Below are 18,335 nucleotides of genomic sequence, written 5' to 3' on the forward strand. Positions count from 1 at the left end.
GAGCCCAGGAGGAGGTAAATGTCCTATCAGGTGCTGGGGCAGGGCTAGAGTGAGGTGGTCAGTCCCTCCAGTTTTAAGGGGCCTTTCCTTGGATGTGTGCTCCCAGCAGCCTGAGGCTGAAGGCATCTCCTCAGCCCTTTGCCAAAAAGCCAAACCTGGCTCAGCTGCTGTGCTGCTACCAGAGAAAACAGAGCTGCAGAGCTCTATTCATCAGCTCCTGGCGATGTCTCCAAGATAGCAGCAGCACAGGGACTGTGAGAAGCGGGATTGCACTGGGGAGGGAGCAGAGCATGTTCATTTTAATGAGCCTGTCCCTGCCTAAAGGAGAGAGAAAGCGAGAGGCCAACCTGGTTTAATAAACTCTAGCATGCGGATTTAATCAGATGGATCATTGTTCCCCAGCACAGAGATGAATATATTAAAAAAATGATTCAAACTTTTCCCCTTTGTTTTTCATTTGTATTATGTGCTGTGGTGTGATAAAACATCCTGGGGCCAACTTGCAAGGCAATAAAAGAGACGGTGGAGGAGAGGAAGACATTGATCCATGCGAGCGAGCACAAGCACTGTGGGAAAGGAGGCTGCTGGCAGGCAGGGCTGGAAGAGAGGGGCTGCAGCATCCTCAGCCCCCTCCAAAGCCCCAGGGAAGATGTGGTTATGGGGGCTGACCTGGTGTCAAGCTCCTTTTCAGAGATTTGAGATGACTAATAGCAGTGTAAGCGCAGTGCTAAAAGCAGCCCTCCGTCAAGCATGAGACCTCCATCTCACTACAGACAGGGCTGAGCACAAGAATATCCCCACACTCCTGCCCCAGGAGGGAAAGAGGGGCTCACACAGTCCCCACCTTTCTACACCAGCAAGCAGACTGTGCTGGTGGTGTTTTTTGGAGTTAGGTTGCACCAGCCTTCAAAGGAATGGTGCAACAGGACAAACTTTCCTCTGGACTCTCCCTTTTTCCTCACCAGGAGCTGTTTCATCACTGTCTCTCCTTTGCACCATGTGCCCAGCAGGGAGGAATGGGGATCTGGGTGCTGCTTGTTAATTCAGAGAACAAAACAGCTCTGACTGCCGAGCTGCAAACTGCACAGCAGGAAGGCAAGAACTGCATTATGGGGTTTTGTCACTGCTCCCTGTCTCAGTGCCACATCCCCATGCCTCTGGCTCTCCCTGGGGACAGCAGGCATTGCTTGGGGACACAGGAAGTTCTTGATCCAGCACAGCCAAGAGCAAACTGGGTCTGCAGGCAGCCCAGGTAGGATTGTGTCAGTGTGTGCCTCAGCAGTGCCTGGCTCTGTGCTTGTGAGGCTCTTGCTACGTGGGTGTGAATAAAGCCAGCTTAGACAAAATAGCCTTTTCTACTAAATCCTGGACAGACCACCTGGAGCTGTGGACAAGGACAGACCTCAGGGGCCTCTAGATGCCTCCATGGAATTCACCTCCTTTGCCCTGCCCAAGCTCCCTGTCCTTGGCTCAGGCTTTAATAACTCCCAGCCCTTGCTTTGCTCACCCTTTTCTGGCCCATCAGGCTGTTTGCCACCCTGAGACAAATAACTGGCTCTCCAAGGATGGGACAGAGCACCCAGCTGGGTTTTTAACCACTCCCCATAACACTAAGAGCTGTCTAACTGCACTGGACAGCTCCCTGGCAGGTTACAGATGGGCATTTGGCTAAAGGCAGCCCAGAGGTGTTTTTGGATGGGAGCTACAGGTCCCCCTGACACTGACAAAAGCTGTACCTGGTGGGCTTGACTGGCCCTAGGACAGAGATGGGGTTTGTGGTGAGAACCCAGGAATTACTTTTTACATCCTTCCTTCAGGGTGGATCACCTCCACCAGCAGCTGCAGGGCCATGGTGGTGTTTAGAGGTATCTAACTCGAAAAAAATTGCTCTAAATTGTGCCATTGACCCATTCACTGAAAAGTCACTTATGGCCACTTGGTATTAAATATCACCAATTTTGGCTTCTAACACACCACCGTGCAACTGCTTCATTACTTTATCCATTACTGTTGATAAACTCTAATAAATAATCCTATTTTCATTCCCACCATTGTTTAAGTGGTCATTAATTGTAGTTTATATGCTGTCTTTGCGTATTTGTGTACGATAGCTTCTTCATGATTCCTTGATTAACTGTGATTGATCGTGTATTTTAAAATCAATTAAAAGTTTCAACACTAAAAGGTAGAGTCTTTAGCAGTAATGCTCCAAGACATTGCCATTTATAATGGAGCTATTGTAGTGTTGGGATCCATTAGTGTGGCATGCCATGATCTTTATTTTCCAGATTTATGCAAATATCTGAGTGTGAGTGCCTAGCTCCTCATATTGCTGTTGTGCTGGCAAAATGTGTGTGTCCAGCACCAGAGCTGGAGGAAATGGACTTAACACCCATTAACACCATGCTCTAGTGCTGCCTTGCCCTGTAAACCTGAATCTTACATTCTTAAGCCTCTGTGCCCTCTGTGACTCCAGGGCAGCTCTGCCCAAGCAGCTCCTCCTGGCCCGTGCAGAGAATTAGGGGTGTGGGAACCACGTGAGAGATTTTGTGCTCTGAGGTGGAGGAGCAGATCCCCAAGGGGCAGTGGGAAATCAGGCCCTTGTAATGGATCCCCTACTCGTCCCCCATCCTCCTGGATGTCTGCCTGCTGCCAGGAGCAGGGCCCTCCCAGCCATCTGCCAGCTCAGGCAGAGGATTCCTGTGCACTAATCTGCTCACAGGCATTTGTCACCCACCCCTCTCCCAGCTGCACGATGAGAAAAATGCCTCAGTGCCCCACTACAGCTGCTGGGAGCACCTGTAGGGGAAATCACCAGTGCTGTTAAATGATGGGGGGACCATTTTGTGCAAGCCCTGCAATGGGATCACTCTGTTGTATTAACTTGCCTGCCTGCATTGATGTTAATGAAATAAAGAAATATAATGGTTCCAGACTTTTAAACTTCTTATAGCTCCATTTGCATAATGGCCACCGCTACCCTGAACAGGAACTGATCTGTCAAAAAATATTGTTCCAGTCCTCTATCATTCAGCTCAATGGGAGGTGTAGATTGGCCCACAGGAGCTGTTTTTCACTGATGGAGTGGAGTTTGCCTAGTGCCAACCATAAAAAGCTAATATTAGCACGCAATCCAATATTGTAAAAAAGAAATTGGTTAAAAGTTATAGATCAATAACTGTTAACGTGGCTCTGTTTTCCAGACAGATCATGTTTACTGCTGCCTGCTGATGTGGAGGCAGGCTCCCTCCTGCTGGCTGAAGCAACTCCATGGTTCCTCCTTGGAGGAGCCTGGGGCTGCCAGTCGAGGCTCAGCTGTCCTGAACAGCCCTGGGAGCTTACTGTGCCACACTTCTTGTGGAAGTTTGCCCCTCTCTCCTCTGGACTATGAAATGTTGGTCAGGGATGGACATTAGTCCTGTCTCCACCTTCCTGCATGACCCTCTCCACTGCCACAGATCTCCTCTCCTTGATGTCCTACAGCAACCCCACGTGATGCCTCAGATTGTTACTCCTTGATTACCTAGACCTCTTCTCCTCCATGCCCTAAATCACTGCTCCTTGATTATCCACATCTCTGTTCTTTGATGCCCTAGATCTCTGCTCCTTGATTACCTACATCTCTGCTCCTCCATGCCCTAGATCTCTTCTCCTTGATTATCCCGATCTCTGCTCTTTGATGCCCTAGATTTCCTCTCATCAGTGCCCCAGATCTCTGCCTGCTGCCAAGACAGTGCCTCTCCTGGCAGACAACTCCTGCAGGGTTTCCAGCTCTTCCACAGCAACCAGATGCTCTCACCCCTGTGGGGAGAAGGGCGTTGGGATTGGCATGTGTCTGTCCCATCCCTAAAGTGAGGTGAGCATCCCTCCTCTCCACTGTGTGTATTTAAAGCATGCTGCCCTCGTGGCAGGGACTGTATCTTCCCATGAGTGTGTTTAGGGAGTGCAGACCCAAATCCTCAGCTTGGGGACAGGAGTGTGCAGGAGCAGGGAGCCAGCTGAGCATCACGAGACAGAGTGACAACAGCCCTTTTGCCCCCACTGCCCTTGGGCTTGCCTCTGATAGCTCATTATAGCCTGCCTTTGATCACTTGACTCTTCCCTTCTCTTTACTTGGAGATGCTGGAGAGCTTTCCTGACCGATATAATCAAAAAGGACATTTTTACTTCCAAAATATACAACTTAATTAGAACTGTGAAGGGAGAGAGCAGCCAGTCCATAAAAACACCCACTCTGCGACAATCTCTGTCCTGACACTGCGGGAACTGGGAACAAGAGACACCTGGTTTTCAGTGGGAACAGGGTGGTTTCCCAAATATTAGAAATACCACTCAGGTCCTAGACAAAAAGGGGTTCTTCCACTCCCAGAGAAGGGTTTGGTGTGGATATGCCCTCACCTGCAGTCAAACATGCTTTGCTGATTGGGACCCATTGCAAGCAGGGACTGAATAGCTGCAAACAGCCACACAGAGACTCTCACCTAACCGATCACCCTGTAACACACCCATTGCTTGAGTGCTTGAATATCCCACTGTCCCCTACAGTCTTGCTAACACACTCTGGGACCATTTCCATCTTCCCAGGGCCCTCTCCCTGCAGGCAGCCAGGCAGATCCACCCCAAAGCACGGGAGGAGTGTGTTTGCATCCAGCTGCCAGCTGTGGGCAGGACCTGCCTGACAAACCAGGTCTGGTCATTCCCATCTCTGCAGCTGCCCCACGGAACAGCTGACACCTTAAAAATTGATGGGGTTCATTTCCTGCCTCTGTGCACTTACTCGAAGCACCAGCTCTGCCATTACCAGCCATGTCCACATTAATTACTATCACAACCCAAGTACCTTAGCGTGGCTCCCCTGCCAGAACGCCTGTCCCAGCAGTGACCTGCATTTCCCTCCCCTCGAGACCTCTCGCATGACTGGGATTTCCAGCGCTGCTGCCTGCAGGAGAACAAAGCTGAGGCTGGGATAGCCCCGGGGGAGGAGGACAGGCAGCCAGGCAGGTCTGCTGGCAGGTTGGCTCTGGCCCAGGCTCACCTGCAGCACAGGGTTCCTTCTCCTGCTCACCTCACTGAGCAGCAGCATCAGTCCTGCCCATCTCTGGGGCACGGGCTTTTCCACACTGCATAAACGATTTAAATATCCATTGGAGACTGACTCCACGGCTGGGTGGTGCAAGTGCTTCCCCTGGGATCGTCTGGACTCCTTGCACTGAGTCCCTTTAGGTTTGAGCCCCAGGGAGCAGCCTTCAGCTTTCCACCACAGAGTCCTTCTGAACAGAAACCTCCAGCTTCTGAGGAAAAAAGTCAAGTCATGGGAATAGGCTCAGCTCACTTCAAAACAGCTCCTGGGGGATGGAGACTGGCTTTTCAATGCTCTGTTGGCTGCAGAAAATTGAAAATCTCATATTTCTTGCATAAAATACTGATTAACCAGTGCTAAACCCAAGCATGTCTTAGGCAGTGAAAGGACATGCACAAAAGAGATAAAACACTAGGAATTATGAGGTAATGGAAGTCAGCAACTGAAAGGATCATCAATAAAGCATCTTCAGCATGGACAGAGTAACATCTAACCCAGGTATCACACAGCCTAGTCAAAAGTGTGCTTTGAATGCATGAACACACCAAAATCAGGACCTGGAGGAGACTGACAAACACAAGGGAACACAATGTTCGTTCGAGATGTTTCATTCCTGCCTTTTGCAAAACCCCATGGGAAACACTGAGCCCACAAGCAATAGCTCCCCTGAAAAAGGTCTACGAATTATATCAGGTCACAAGCTGAACATGAAGTATCCATGTCGCTTCAAGAGGCAGACAGAGCCCTGGGATATATGAGCTGCAGCATGGCCTAGGAGTCTCACAAAATCATCTTTTTTATCTGTTCAGGGCTGGTGAGGTCTACACTGGAGTAGATCCTGGTATTGGCAGCTTGTATCAGAAAGGAGGTGGCGCTGCTGTAGGCAGCACAGAGCAAACAGGATGATCAGAGGTCTATGAGACATGACCTACAAAGAAAGATTGAAAGAACTGGGTTATTTAGCCTAAAAGAGATGATGGAAGAAGAGATGTGATAACAGTTTTCAAGTGCTTAAAAGGCTGCTGCTAAGGGGAAGAGAATAATCTGTTCTTTATGTCCATGGTGGACCGGACAAGAAATAATCAGCTTAAATTATAGCAAGAGAAATCAGGTTAGGCTTGGGGACAAAAAAGGCTCGTGGAGCAAGGCAGTGGTTACCTGGGAGGTGGAGGGGCTCTGTCACTACAAGCACAAATGCTGTTTGGGGACAGGTTGGCTGTCCTGGGGCAGGGCTGCACCCTCTCCATGCCCCTGTGGTGCCTTCAACATGATGTCTGGAGCTCTTGGATTGCCCAAAGTGAGATCATCCTGCAGCAATGGCTTCAGCTGGCTGGACAAATCCCAGACATTCTGCCTTGTGAGAAGATTCAAGATAGCAAAACTCGATTTGGTAGCAGACTGGGGGCACAAGTCAACGTTTTGGGTTATTTTTCTTGCAGTAAAGAAATACTTCAAAATTGATTTTCTTTTTTCCTCTCATCTCTTTCAGTCACTCGATTGTAACACAAACAGAGCAGAGCATCCCAGCCACGCCACACAGTCAAGCTGAAATGACACCATCCAAATGAAACCTGTTTGATAATGTCCTCGCTGAAAACAACAATGAAACCAATCTCTCCTCTCCAGATGATTAGGTGGGGTTGAGTCACCAGTTCTGAGTGCACAGACTTGCCTTGAGATGTTTTTCAGCCAGCTCAGAGCATTGCTGCTACCAGAGAGGCAAAATGAAAATAAAAGCAGGGCTCCTTCCAACCCAGCTGTGCCCACACTGAGCAGCAGCCTCTGTGCTTTGGGGATCCACCAAAGCATCCAAGAGCAGCTCAATCCATTCCCAATCAGCAGCACCTCCACTGGGCTGCTCAGTGTGTACTTTGGAATTCAGATTAAGAGATTCTGTGTTCTCCTGAGGAATGATTATTACCCCTGGATTCCAAGAGCAATCCTTCATTTTAAAAACCTGCCTCCTAATTCATTTTGTATTTACCCAGAGAAGCTTGGCTGGGGTTTCTGAGAGTTGTGGTTTTTTGGAAAGGCCAAGTTTTAAATGGAGCTGACTCAGCAGAAGCTAACTTGATTGAAACAGTGCCTGTTTGAGTTTATTCCATTCCTGGGCAGGGTTGGAAACAAAGCAGCAGAAATTGGACTCTTCCCAGTTTTGTTTTCTCCACTCTTGGCTCTTGGCTGTGAACAGCAAATGTTGCTGCTGACCCACAGTGCTGGGACTGAAGTGGAGGAGAGCAGAAGTGAGCCAGCAGAATCCCTGCTGTATATCCCACATTCTATTGATTTAAAGTTTAATACAGTTGAGATGAGAATCAAATAAGAAGAAGAAAAAGAAAGAAATAATGAAAGAAATTAAAAACCTGTAAGCAATTAATTTTCAGCCTCACTGCCCAGCATCAGTCTCAAGGAGGGGACTGGGGATGCAACTAATACTGAGATTATTAAAATATCTCTGCAGTTCTCCCCAGGATGCTCTGGTATAGGCAAGCCCTGCCATGGGGAGCATGGTGCCAGTTCCTTTCCACATTACAGTGGGGGCAGGCTGGTACTTGGACATTTTAACACAGCCCATGGAGCCAAGCCTGCTTCTGCCTTCCTTTTCCCATCTTGTGAATCCTTAGCTGTGCCTGTGGCATGGTCTGACTTCTGGACACAATGGCAGCACACCTTGCTTGTCCATGTTCTTGGGGCAGTGCTGTCCCAAGAAGCTCTTGCTTGGGAGATGAGTGTTCCTTTCACAGACTGGCCTTTTCCTCAGGTTCTCCTCCTCATTCAAGAGCTGGAGCTGGAAGGAGATGGATTAGGGAGGATGGCCAAGCTGTCATGCCAATGTAGCCCTGGGGACTGCAGCTGGATCCTGTCCCAGGTGAACCAGGACTCCTTCAAGGAAAAATTCATTTTAGGCTCAAGTGGAAAACATGTAAGTGCAGAAAGTTGACCATCTTCTCATACCTTAGAGAGTATCTGCTTCTGATGTCCTCACTGTTATGAGGTTCTTGAGTGACAGCCAGGCTGTGAAATACAGCCAAGGGTTTTTGAATTGACAGCTCATTCCATGTGCAGGCAAAGCCTGAAAGACAGTCCAGAGCTGCTTAGCAGGAGCAGGCTAATAGATAAGTACACAGCAGAGACCTAATGAGAACACCAGTATCTCCTAACTCCAGCTTCATTTAGAAAGCCAAGAATATGGAAGTTGTCACTTAGTGTCCAATGGCCATGACAAATGTGCCAGTGGAGATGCCCAGAAAGAATAATATCATAAACTGGCAAGGTGGCAGCTGCATTCATCAGCTCAAACAAGAGCTGGTCATCCATAAAATCCAGCAGTATCAAAGACCAGTTCTTCAACTCCAGTGTTATTTCCACCTTTAGAGTGTGGATGGAAATATGCTTGAAATTTGCCAGCAGGCCCAACAGATGTGTCACTTCTGCTGAGAGCCAATGCTGGATGCTGATCCAGGCTATGAAATGCTATTAATTTATTACAGCAAATGCTGACAACCATCAGGGGATTCAAAACTCCTCAACCCCCAAGTCTTTTGGAGAAGGCAGCCAGTGTGTGCCCGGGATGTGCATCAATAACAATGATCAGTGGCTGCTGGATTTGAGCACCCTAAACCTGGGCTGGAGGTGGGGAGCAGCCTGACCTGGGCAGTGATTTGGGGACACCTCCAGCACAAGATGAAATGTGGTGCCTGCTGAGCTTGTGCTGCAGGGACAATGCACAGGACTCTGCTGTCCCCTCCTCGGTGACAGTGTCTGCCTCCAACCTGCAACATGAGCACAAAGCTGCAAGGCAGCCTGCCAGCTGACAGCCTTCCCCTGGGAGCTGGGAAGGAGGGTGAGAAACGTGCTGCAAGCCCCCAGGAACTCATGCTCACTCCTGTCTGCTCTCAAGAGCCCCCCTGAGCTGCCTGTCACAGTGACAGGGTTCACCACCACGGTGACAATCCCAGGGGAGTGAGCATGGCGTTATCTGCACCACTGCTGCTGGATTTGCCAGGCAGCGACTTGTGCAGGGAGATAACTTCCCTCCAGGATCACATCCTGCCTTCCCCTGGGCAAAGGCAGGCTTTGACATCTTTCCCCAGGGGGAATTGCTGGCTGCAGGGGGGTCTGCTCACCCCAGCATGGCTCACCATGCTGGGAGTGGAGCAGAGTCCCTAGTGAGGACTTTTTGCTTTTTTGCTCCCTTTTCAGGGGAATAAGGGTGATTCTAAGCCCCGGGGCCACCAGGAGTTGTGTGGTGTTATCCATGTAACAGCTAATGAAGATCACTCAATCCATAAAGATTTTAAGTCAGGGGTTTGATGTTAATTATGGACCAAAAACATTTAATAGCCCGCTTCACTTCCACGAGGCACTTTTTTAATTAAAAAATGATATATTGCACAAAAGGGGGGGAAAAAAGGGAGAGAAATAATTGAAGACTGTTTTATTCCAGAACAACCTGAGGCAGGGAAGGCAGTAAGGAGATGACGTGCTGGGGAGTGTGATGGCAGCACCACAAGCCATGAACTGGTGGTGGAGGAAGCCAAGGGGGGAGCAGTCTCATCACACTGGGAGAAGGTGGAGAACAGCCAGAGGCAGGTAGGTGGAAATCCAGGTCAATCTTTTGGCCACCACACTGGCCTTTCCTTACCTGTTGAATCTTTAGTTTGCATTGCTGAGGACTTGGTTTCAAATCCCTCTTTCCAACTCTCTATCAGCTGTCTCTCAAGTAAAACAGCTAAACCCCCAGGGTGGAAATTAGTCTGGAATAGGTCAGGGATGAAGAGAATCTGACATGTCTGGCTCTGACGTTACTCTGTTTTTCATTCAATATTTAAAGATGCGTTTGAGCAAGGGCTAGCCTGAGATGCATTCAAATAGTCTGTGCAAAGGAAAGATCTTCAGCAGAGGAAACCAACACTTCCCCTGCCCTGGGCAGTGCCCACCAGCTGGTGGTGCACAGGGCAAGGGGCAGCAGGAGGGGGCAGCTCCAGATGGGAGGCTGGTGTTGGACTAACTCAAGGAAAGAAGGAGAGAAGTGGGATGGAAATGTGGCCCAGGAAAAGTTGGTGTGACTGCTTGAAACTGGAAGTAGCAGGATTATGACACCCAAGCCCCAGCCATGGATGGACTCAAGTTCTCCTGTGCCTCCAGCTCTGAGCCTTGCTGTTGTTCTCTTCCCTCAACTCTACAAGGGGAATAATATTATTCCCTCCTCACAGGGCTTTGAGATGCTCAGTTACTATGGTGATGGGGCCATAAAAGTACCAAAGATAGCAAGAACAATAATAATATCAGACATGGTAGGAGCCAAATAATTGCATTTAGGGCACGCACACAACACAAAAGGGACAGCCACCTCCATTCACCACGGCTCTCAAACCCCGAAGACAAAACTTTTGTTGCACCAATGGGCTCTCAGCCTGCTTAAAGGGCTAATTCCCAATTCCTGCAACATCCACTCAGTGTGACAAGTGGTCACCAATGGCTGCAGCTCCAGGATTAGTCTCCACAACTCCAGCCAGGAAGAGGGGGGAGCAGTGAGGCCAGACAGGCTTTGCCAGAGGAGAAATCAAATGTTCCCCACACCACTGTGTCACTCAAAGTCCCCACAGCTGTTTGGCCCCTGCACTGTGACCAGCTGGGCATTCTTTACCCAGAGTGCCAAGTGTGCCCAGCACAATGCCACTGACAGCTTGTTCCTTTGTCTCTGCTGAGCATAGCACCCACCTCATTATTTTTATTTTTTTTTTAATTTATGGGGTTTTAATTGAAAAAATTGTATAACATCTGTGGCTGCTTCATAACACCTGTGCGCGACAAGGCTGATTTTCAGCAGCGACTGTCACAATGTTTTCATCTGGGCAATGCTGAGTCAGTGCTCTGTGGCCTCCTCTGAACTGCTCAGGCAAGAATGATCCTTGGAGGGCACAAAATTAACATGTGATGGAAAACAAGATGCTGTGGAAAAAATACAACAGACAGCCCTTTTTTAAAGGGGAAAGCTTGGGATGAGCAGGTGGTGAGTTTGCAATGGTTCACCTGAAGAAATGCTGCTGGCACCCAGATGGAGAGCTGGGCTGCTCTGGTGTTATGGGAAGAGGAGGTGGCAGAGGGGATCTGGCCTTTCCATCAGCATTTTGGGTAGTGTTTGCACCCCAGTTCTTGCCTTGTTCACCTTGTGGTTGCTTGCTCCCTGAGAGGGGCTCAGGCAAGGCTTGTCCTCCTGTTCCAGCAGCCCTGGGGTGCTCCAGCAGTGACTTTCTGCTCCGGGATTGCTGAGCACAAGGGGACTGCTGGCAGCAGGAACACAAACTGCCCTCCTGCCATTTACACAGCCACTGTGGGGACCTGCCCTGCTCACTCCTGCTCTGACAAACATTTGCAGCATCCCAGATGTGGCTGGGAAATGTCACCACCCATGCTGTGGCACAGGGCATGGGGAGCTGCCACAGCCCTGGCCTTGCCAGCTGTGGATAGTGAACCCAGAAGACAGCACACACCCCCAGATGGCTGAAAGCCCAGAATCCTTCTCCTTCATCATTAGGTTTGAGGCCCAGCATGCCCCAGGTAGTTTTAATCATGAGTAAAACAATCCTGAAGCTCCTCGCTGGTGTTGCCACCCAAATCCTCATGGTTTTGACAGCCTCGAGTGCTGCCCTACCAAAAGCTGCCTCCTTGCAGCATCTCCCAGAGCTTGCTGTGCCGGTGCTGGCTCTAACAGCTGGGCTGTTCAGGAAGCACAGAGCAGCCTGGGAGGCTTACAGGTGCCTCTTACATTTCTACATGCTCATGACAAAGCTGCTTGGTAGCAGGAGTGAGCGAGGAGCAGCAGGGACACAGCTCTGGCTGTGCACAGGCTGAGGTTTCTTCCTTGCAGGAGCCACACTGTACAAAGCTGGAGGAGGTTTTATCCACTACTCACAGCTCTGGGAAGCTCAGGCTGCCCTGAAATCCCTCTTCCCACTGTGACTTGGTAAATAAATAAAACCCTGTTCCCTGCTGAGCTCGGTAATGGCAACAGGGCTGCTGGGGCTGCAGATAACCAGGGCTGGCAGGTAGAAAGCAGGGGCCAGCTGAGCGATTTGGGCAGGGAATAAAGGAGCAGCAGGGCACACATTTCCGTGTCCTGCCCCTTGTCCCTGCAGCTCAGCAACACCCCCATGTAACACGGGCTTTTTGAGCAGATTTCCCCTTGCACATCCTCACAGCAGCCCCCACTGCTCTCCCCTTCAGCACAGCGTCAGCATCACACCCCCTCCTCCCTCACGTGTTCGGGCTAAGAATTCCCCTCATCTCTCAGAGCACATTAAAAAAATCAATGGAATTACAAGGCAAACATTAATTATAATCAAAAAATGCAACTGAGAGGGATTGATCTGGAGGAGGGTAGCAGCGAGCCACCAAATTATTGGAAACTAAATCAGTGGGGCTGGTCCAGATAGCAAAGCATCCTTAGTGACATGTGGCTTGACCATCTCAGTCTCTGTGTTGTCTCAGTTCCAGTTTGTGTTGTAAGCCAAACAGAGAAGTGGATAAATTTAATGAGTGTGTAGATATATCTAGATGCCCCTGGTATGGTTCCTAAGAGGACGTGAGACAAGAGAAAGCAAATTGCTTGTCTCAACCTGGTAATCCCAAGGACATGGCTAATCCTGCTTGGGGAGAAACTCCATCCCTGCCATGGAGGTGACCTCCATGCAGATGCTTCCTCAGTTGATTGTTGAAGCTCTCCTGGGGTCAGGGCTCCCAGACACCCCCTTTACAGCCTGCACAGCCTCTCAGCCAACCTTGTCCTTAGGAAGCTTTTCCTGAGCATCTAACCCAAGACCTCTTGGCTGCAGTTTAAGACTATTACAGCTTGTCCAACCCTTGACCAATTGATCATCATCATTTTTATAACTGGTTTTTTTCCGCACTGATGAATGTTACACATCCTTCTACCTCCAGTTGTCTCAGTCCTGGAGCACAAACCAGCTCTCTCAGTCCATCTTCCCTGGGGCATGTTTTCAAAACTCTGTGAACTCACTCAATTTGTCTGAATCTTTCTTAGAGTTGTGATGCCAAAGCCTGGAGATATATGTCTCTAGCTGATGCATCGCTAGCACTAAATAGAGCCAAATAAATTACCTCGCTGCCTTCTATCTGAAACTATTAATACATCTGTGGGCAACACATGTGTTTGCTCTCCCTTTCTCAAGCACCAGGTTATTGTCTGCTGCTCAGTTTGAGGGCTACTGCAGTGATTGAGCCACTCTCCTGCTGGCTTACCAGTCCTTCCCCATCTCATAGCTGAGATTTTGATATTGCCTTCCTAAGTGCAACACTTTGCACTTGACTTTATTGAATTTCAGTGTATTGATTTCAGGCCATTTCTCCAATTTATCAAGATCTTTTTGCTCTGAGGAATCTGGCAGCAGCTTGTCTTATATCTGCTCTGTTGACAAAAGGTCTTTAGGCCTCAGGGCTATCAAGCCAGGGCTTTGCATTAGTCCTGAAAATAGTCAGAAAGAGCTGCACGGGAGGCATGGGGACAGTGGCAGGGGGAAGTGACAGACTGGCTCACACAGAAACAGCCCCACGCTGCCACCTCAGCCAGGCAAGGAGCAGAAGCAAGAGGAGAAGACAGAAGGAGCAAGATGGAAATGCTAATGGGTCCCCAAGGGTGAGAGCAGGGATGCCTGCTGAGAGATTTTGGGACCCTGCTGCAGCCCTGGGGACAGCCCTGAAGCAGGAGGATGGAGGGGAGATGAGCACTGGGATTTAATGGTCCTTCTTTCCTTTCAGTTCAGGGTGTGATGAGCTGCCCTGTTCCCACCTGAGGGCTCACCAGCAGACCAGGAGGAGCCCTGCAGCACCAGGCATTAATGGCACTATTTGGGGACAGCAGAACTGCAGTGAGATGGAGACAGAAGTCCACCCTGGTGAGCACAAACTGGGTCAGATGGTTCTATTTCTGTTGTTGTTATTTTTATTATTATTATTATTATTATTATTACCCAGAGGTTGAAGTGCTCCACTCTTTAAGGCAGAGGAGGAGTTTTGGGAAGCTGCTGCTTGTCCTGGGGTGGAAGGAGCAGCTCCCAACCCTTCTGTTTGAGCACACTGCAGGAGCAAGGACTTTGGACAAACATTCTGGACCTACAACAGCATCCACCTTCCCACCACACTCTCCTTCTCTGCTTCTCCCACCAGCTTGACAACAGCCCCTTCCTTTGCCTCCTCCTCCTGCCCTTTAGGAGGGCTGAAGTTCAGCCAACAATTACCCACATACTGAGAGGAATTTCCTAGAAAACGTTGCCAAAAAAGCACCTCCTGCAGATCTGCTTCCTGCTGAGTCCCCATTCTCCTGTGGAGGGCAGGTGAAACAGCTGCTGGCACAGTGGGAAGGCTGGGAAAGCATCGGGAGAGAGCTGCCAGCCACCCTGGGGAGGGGGCAAAGCAGAGGCGTAATGGAGGGGCTGAACAGCTTGGGAGAGGGCAGTGGAAATGGTTTTCTTGGGAAAAGGCTGGCAAGGCTCAACTGGAAAAGGGACAGCAAGGAAGAGGTAGCAGAGCTCCTCCAGGTGCTGAGGTCACGAGGAGAGAAGGGAGAAGAGGAGAGAGGTTGGGGTGAAGCTCTGGTAGCCACAGGAGCTCACCTTGGCTCTTGCCATGGGCACGGTGCACACACAGACGTGATAAGCCCTACTCTGCACACACTTTAAAATCTAAGTAGCTTATGAATAAGTAATAATCCCTTATTCCCAGAGCCATAATCTATATTTAATTAAGAAAATAACTAAACGGTGGCAGTAAAAGGGGCTGTGTGGGGAAATGGAGAGAGGAGCTCTGTCAGATAAGCTGCAGTAAGCAGGGGACAAACAGCAGCCTCAGTGTGGCAGAGGCAGCAGAGCTGTGGCCTCCAGCTTGGCTGCAAACTCAAGGTAACCTGGCTTTCAAACACCTGTCTACAGCAAAGTCTGACACAAGAAGCTTCTTGGGCCCCCAGGCGAGCTGCAGTTGGCCAAAAGAAACTCAGTCATTCACATGCAGGTGTGAAATTTCCTGCTGTTCACTGATGCTGGGCTGTGCACAGAGAGCAAGGCACCAAAGCAGCCGCCACATCCTGCAAGGGAGCATTCAACAGCACCCAAACACCTTCACTGTTGTGCTGCCACAACAAAGTGTCTTACAGCATTTCTGTGCTCAGTGTCCAGTGTCTCCTAACGTCTGGCATTGGCAAATCCAAGCAAGCCCTGCAGCTGGGTAGCACACAGGGCTGGCAAGCTGTTAGCCTTGGAGGGGCCATGCCAGCCCAACGCTGGGCTAGTGCCCAAAACATGTAGAGATGTTCATATAATGTGTGCAGGAGCTTGTCAGCCCAACCAGAGCCCCCAGCAGCACTCTGCTGGATCCCTTAACGCACCCCTGAGACCACCATCCTTCTTAATATCCCCCCAGCACCTCTGGGCATTGGCTACTTTCCAGGGGTCTTTGGCCTCCTGGAGCCAGTGCCAGGCCAAAGACTGGAGCTTGGCTTTCCTCCTGGTCTCAAGAGAGAAAAATATGGACAGCAGTGTGGCCATAGATAGTCCAAACACTCGGCACCTGCATCCAGAGCCCACCAAAAGCACATCCCAGCTCCAACCCCACACCTTTCCCTCCTGTCACCTTTCACCAGTTCCCCAAAGCAGTGCCACAGCCTTGCTCTGTTAACTGTGTTTTACTTATCATTCCACTCATGGGCCCTGCAAGTGAGGTGACAGATAGCCCTCTGCTTCCTTGGGTTGTAGTAGTGGAAATGACAGCACGTTTTAAAGGCTGGGTTAAAGAGAAGAAAAAAATCTCAGTCCACATACTATACATTATAAATAGACCGTCTGGTTTTTAAATTGAAAAACAGCAATAATCACTGCTAAGAGCCTGCTGAACAAAACTAGCCTTATTACCACTGGGACAAATTCATATTTACCAAAAGAACACAAGTATTTTTTAAGCTGCTCTTGAGCTCCCTAAGTTGCTAATGTCCTGCTGCTTCCCTTCCCTGCTGTCCCTGGCAGTGGTGACACAGAGCCACAGCAGGGACGCGTGGGCAGCGCAAAGTAGGGACAATCCTTTCAGCTCTGGGCAAGAGGGAGAGGTGATTTGGGGCAGGCTCAGCTATGCCAGGCTGCAAAGAGAGATGCCATCAGTTTTTTTTTTAGCTGCACACTTTTCCTCTAGCTGCTGTTTTATGGCAGGGAGATAGGAGGTCTGGAGAAATGTGGATGGAGAAACCTGGCTACGCCTGGGTGGAGATGAGGGGTGGGCATGGGACAGGTTGTGTTTCAACCTGGCAGTGTTTCATTCAGACAATGTCTTTCCATTCCTTTAAGGAACAGAGAGAAGCACAACTTTCAGAGGCCATGGTGTGCACAGAGCCCAGCAGCACAGAGTGGGCAGCTCTCCCTGTGAAGGTGCTGCTGAGAGGGGAAGGGATAGCCCAGGGCAGTGGGGTGGGCAGGTGTAAGAGCTGCAGGGACTTCTTGGATTTGGATTATCGAGGGGGATAACACAGGTAACTGCCTCACTCTGCCATCACAGCTGTCACACTGCTGATAGCAAGGTCAGGACATGGGCAGTGAATGCACTGAGGGAACTGGAGGGATGAGATCCCCAAAACTGCCTGTCCTCCACTCCTGGAGGAGAACAAGTCACTGGGGCAGGGAGATGGTTCTGCAGAAATTGTGCCATGGGCAGCAGGGTGCAGCTCAGTGGGATGAAGGGCATTGCTGCCAGGCATCAGGGCTGTCCTGAGGCTGCATAGCAGGCTGAGTTCTCATACAGCACAAACACAGGGAAGGAAAATTAAAGCAGCCCCAGGGTCTGAGACCTTCCTTTTCTCTCTTCCCAGGCCATAGTACAGCGAGATCACTAGAAGCTGGCTGCTGAATCTGACCTGTCCTGTACATTGGGAACAGCATGGTACCACAGAAGTCACCAGTGAGCTGCCAACCCAGAGCCAGGAGCACAGCTTGAGCAGGTGGAGGACTGGAGCTGGTGGAGCTCAGGGACCAAAACCCTCTCTTTCATGTGGGTTTTGGTCCCTGAACCAGAGGGCTGAACAGCATTAGCTATCACTGATCTGGAGCCAGCTGAATTCTGAATGACTGCAGAAGAAACTCACCCTTGCTGGAGCCCAGCCTGGGCACTGCTTCAGGCACAGCAGCCAGCAGGCTCATACAGTTGGCCTGTCCTGTGTAAAGATCAGCACAAGTGATAGTCATTTAGCATTCCACAGCCCTGGCCACAGCAGCAGTTGCCCTGAGCCATGGGAGATGGGGCTAAGGGGCTCTTCTCTCTGCTGGAGCCTGACTGTGGCCACTGGTGAGGAAGTACAGACTAGTAAGGCTGATCTACCAAGTGGTGCTGACTGCTCCATGCTGCAGGTTGTCTTTCTGAGTGCAGCATGCAGGTTCAAATGTTGCAGAGAAATAAGGAAGGTGTAGCCTTGGAGATGGAGTATAAAGGAAAGGAACAAAAACAATTTAATAATGAATATATTATGTAGAAATGTCATGCCTCTTGCCTGCTGGCATGGATTAATATCCATAAATCAAGGAGGAAGGAACTGTTTTTAATGCTGGAGATGGATGCTGGTCCTCAGAAAATTGCTAAGGGGGCATTAATGAGGAGAGACATCTGGGAATGGCTCCAGGTGCATTGGCTGCATGCACAGGAAATGCTGCAGTACTGCTGTAAGCTAAAAATTATTCCTGTGCTGTGGACCCGTGTGGGTCATGGGGACAAAAGTGTGGGAGCCACAAGTCACCATGTGGAGGTGAAGGTGTTTGAACCTCCTTCAAGTTGAGGAGGAAGGTGGACAATCCCTTGGCTCTCTGCTCCACAAGGCAGCTCCTTCCCTTCTGCACACCAGAAAATTTGGCCTCATCTTTTGACTTTGCTCAGCAAGAGGGTTCACACAGTCTAGGTGATGGGACAGTCTCAGCCTGTGGAAGCCAGGAGCCAAAAGTGAGGTGGGATGTGCCAGCATATCCATCCTGCCTCTGCTGGGCATGCAGAGACTGTCAGGGACAGTGTCACCTCACAGCCACCACCACTGCCATGGCACAGAGGGTGGCACAGCACCCCTTCCCGCTGTTTCATTAAGCACTGGATCAAGCAGAGATAAGGATCACCCTTTGGGGCTAGAAGGAGCCCTCCACTGGGAAAGAAGGAGCTCTGAGGCTGCATGGAAGGGGCAGAGGCTCAGAGCATGGAGCATCTCTGTACAGTGATC

At 50.0% G+C, this 18,335-nt stretch overlaps 1 protein-coding gene across 4 annotated transcripts in view; it reads right to left on the reverse strand.

Annotated features, from left to right (window-relative positions):
• The window catches only part of ELFN1 (extracellular leucine rich repeat and fibronectin type III domain containing 1), a 101,924-nt gene that overhangs the window by 13,344 nt on the left and 70,245 nt on the right, over positions 1-18,335 (reverse strand). The window contains exon 4 of one of the 4 annotated variants that reach the window (XM_085074570.1): positions 5,036-5,291. The exons of the other annotated variants lie outside the window; for them this stretch is intronic. The gene's annotated coding sequence lies outside the window, so the exon portion shown is untranslated. The remainder of the gene's footprint in view (positions 1-5,035; positions 5,292-18,335) is intronic. 4 annotated transcript variants of the gene reach the window in all.

The sequence above is a fragment of the Lichenostomus cassidix genome, chromosome 14, assembly GCF_008360975.1.
Source record: "Lichenostomus cassidix isolate B80296 chromosome 14, HeHo_3.0, whole genome shotgun sequence".
Lineage (NCBI taxonomy): Eukaryota > Metazoa > Chordata > Aves > Passeriformes > Meliphagidae > Lichenostomus > Lichenostomus cassidix.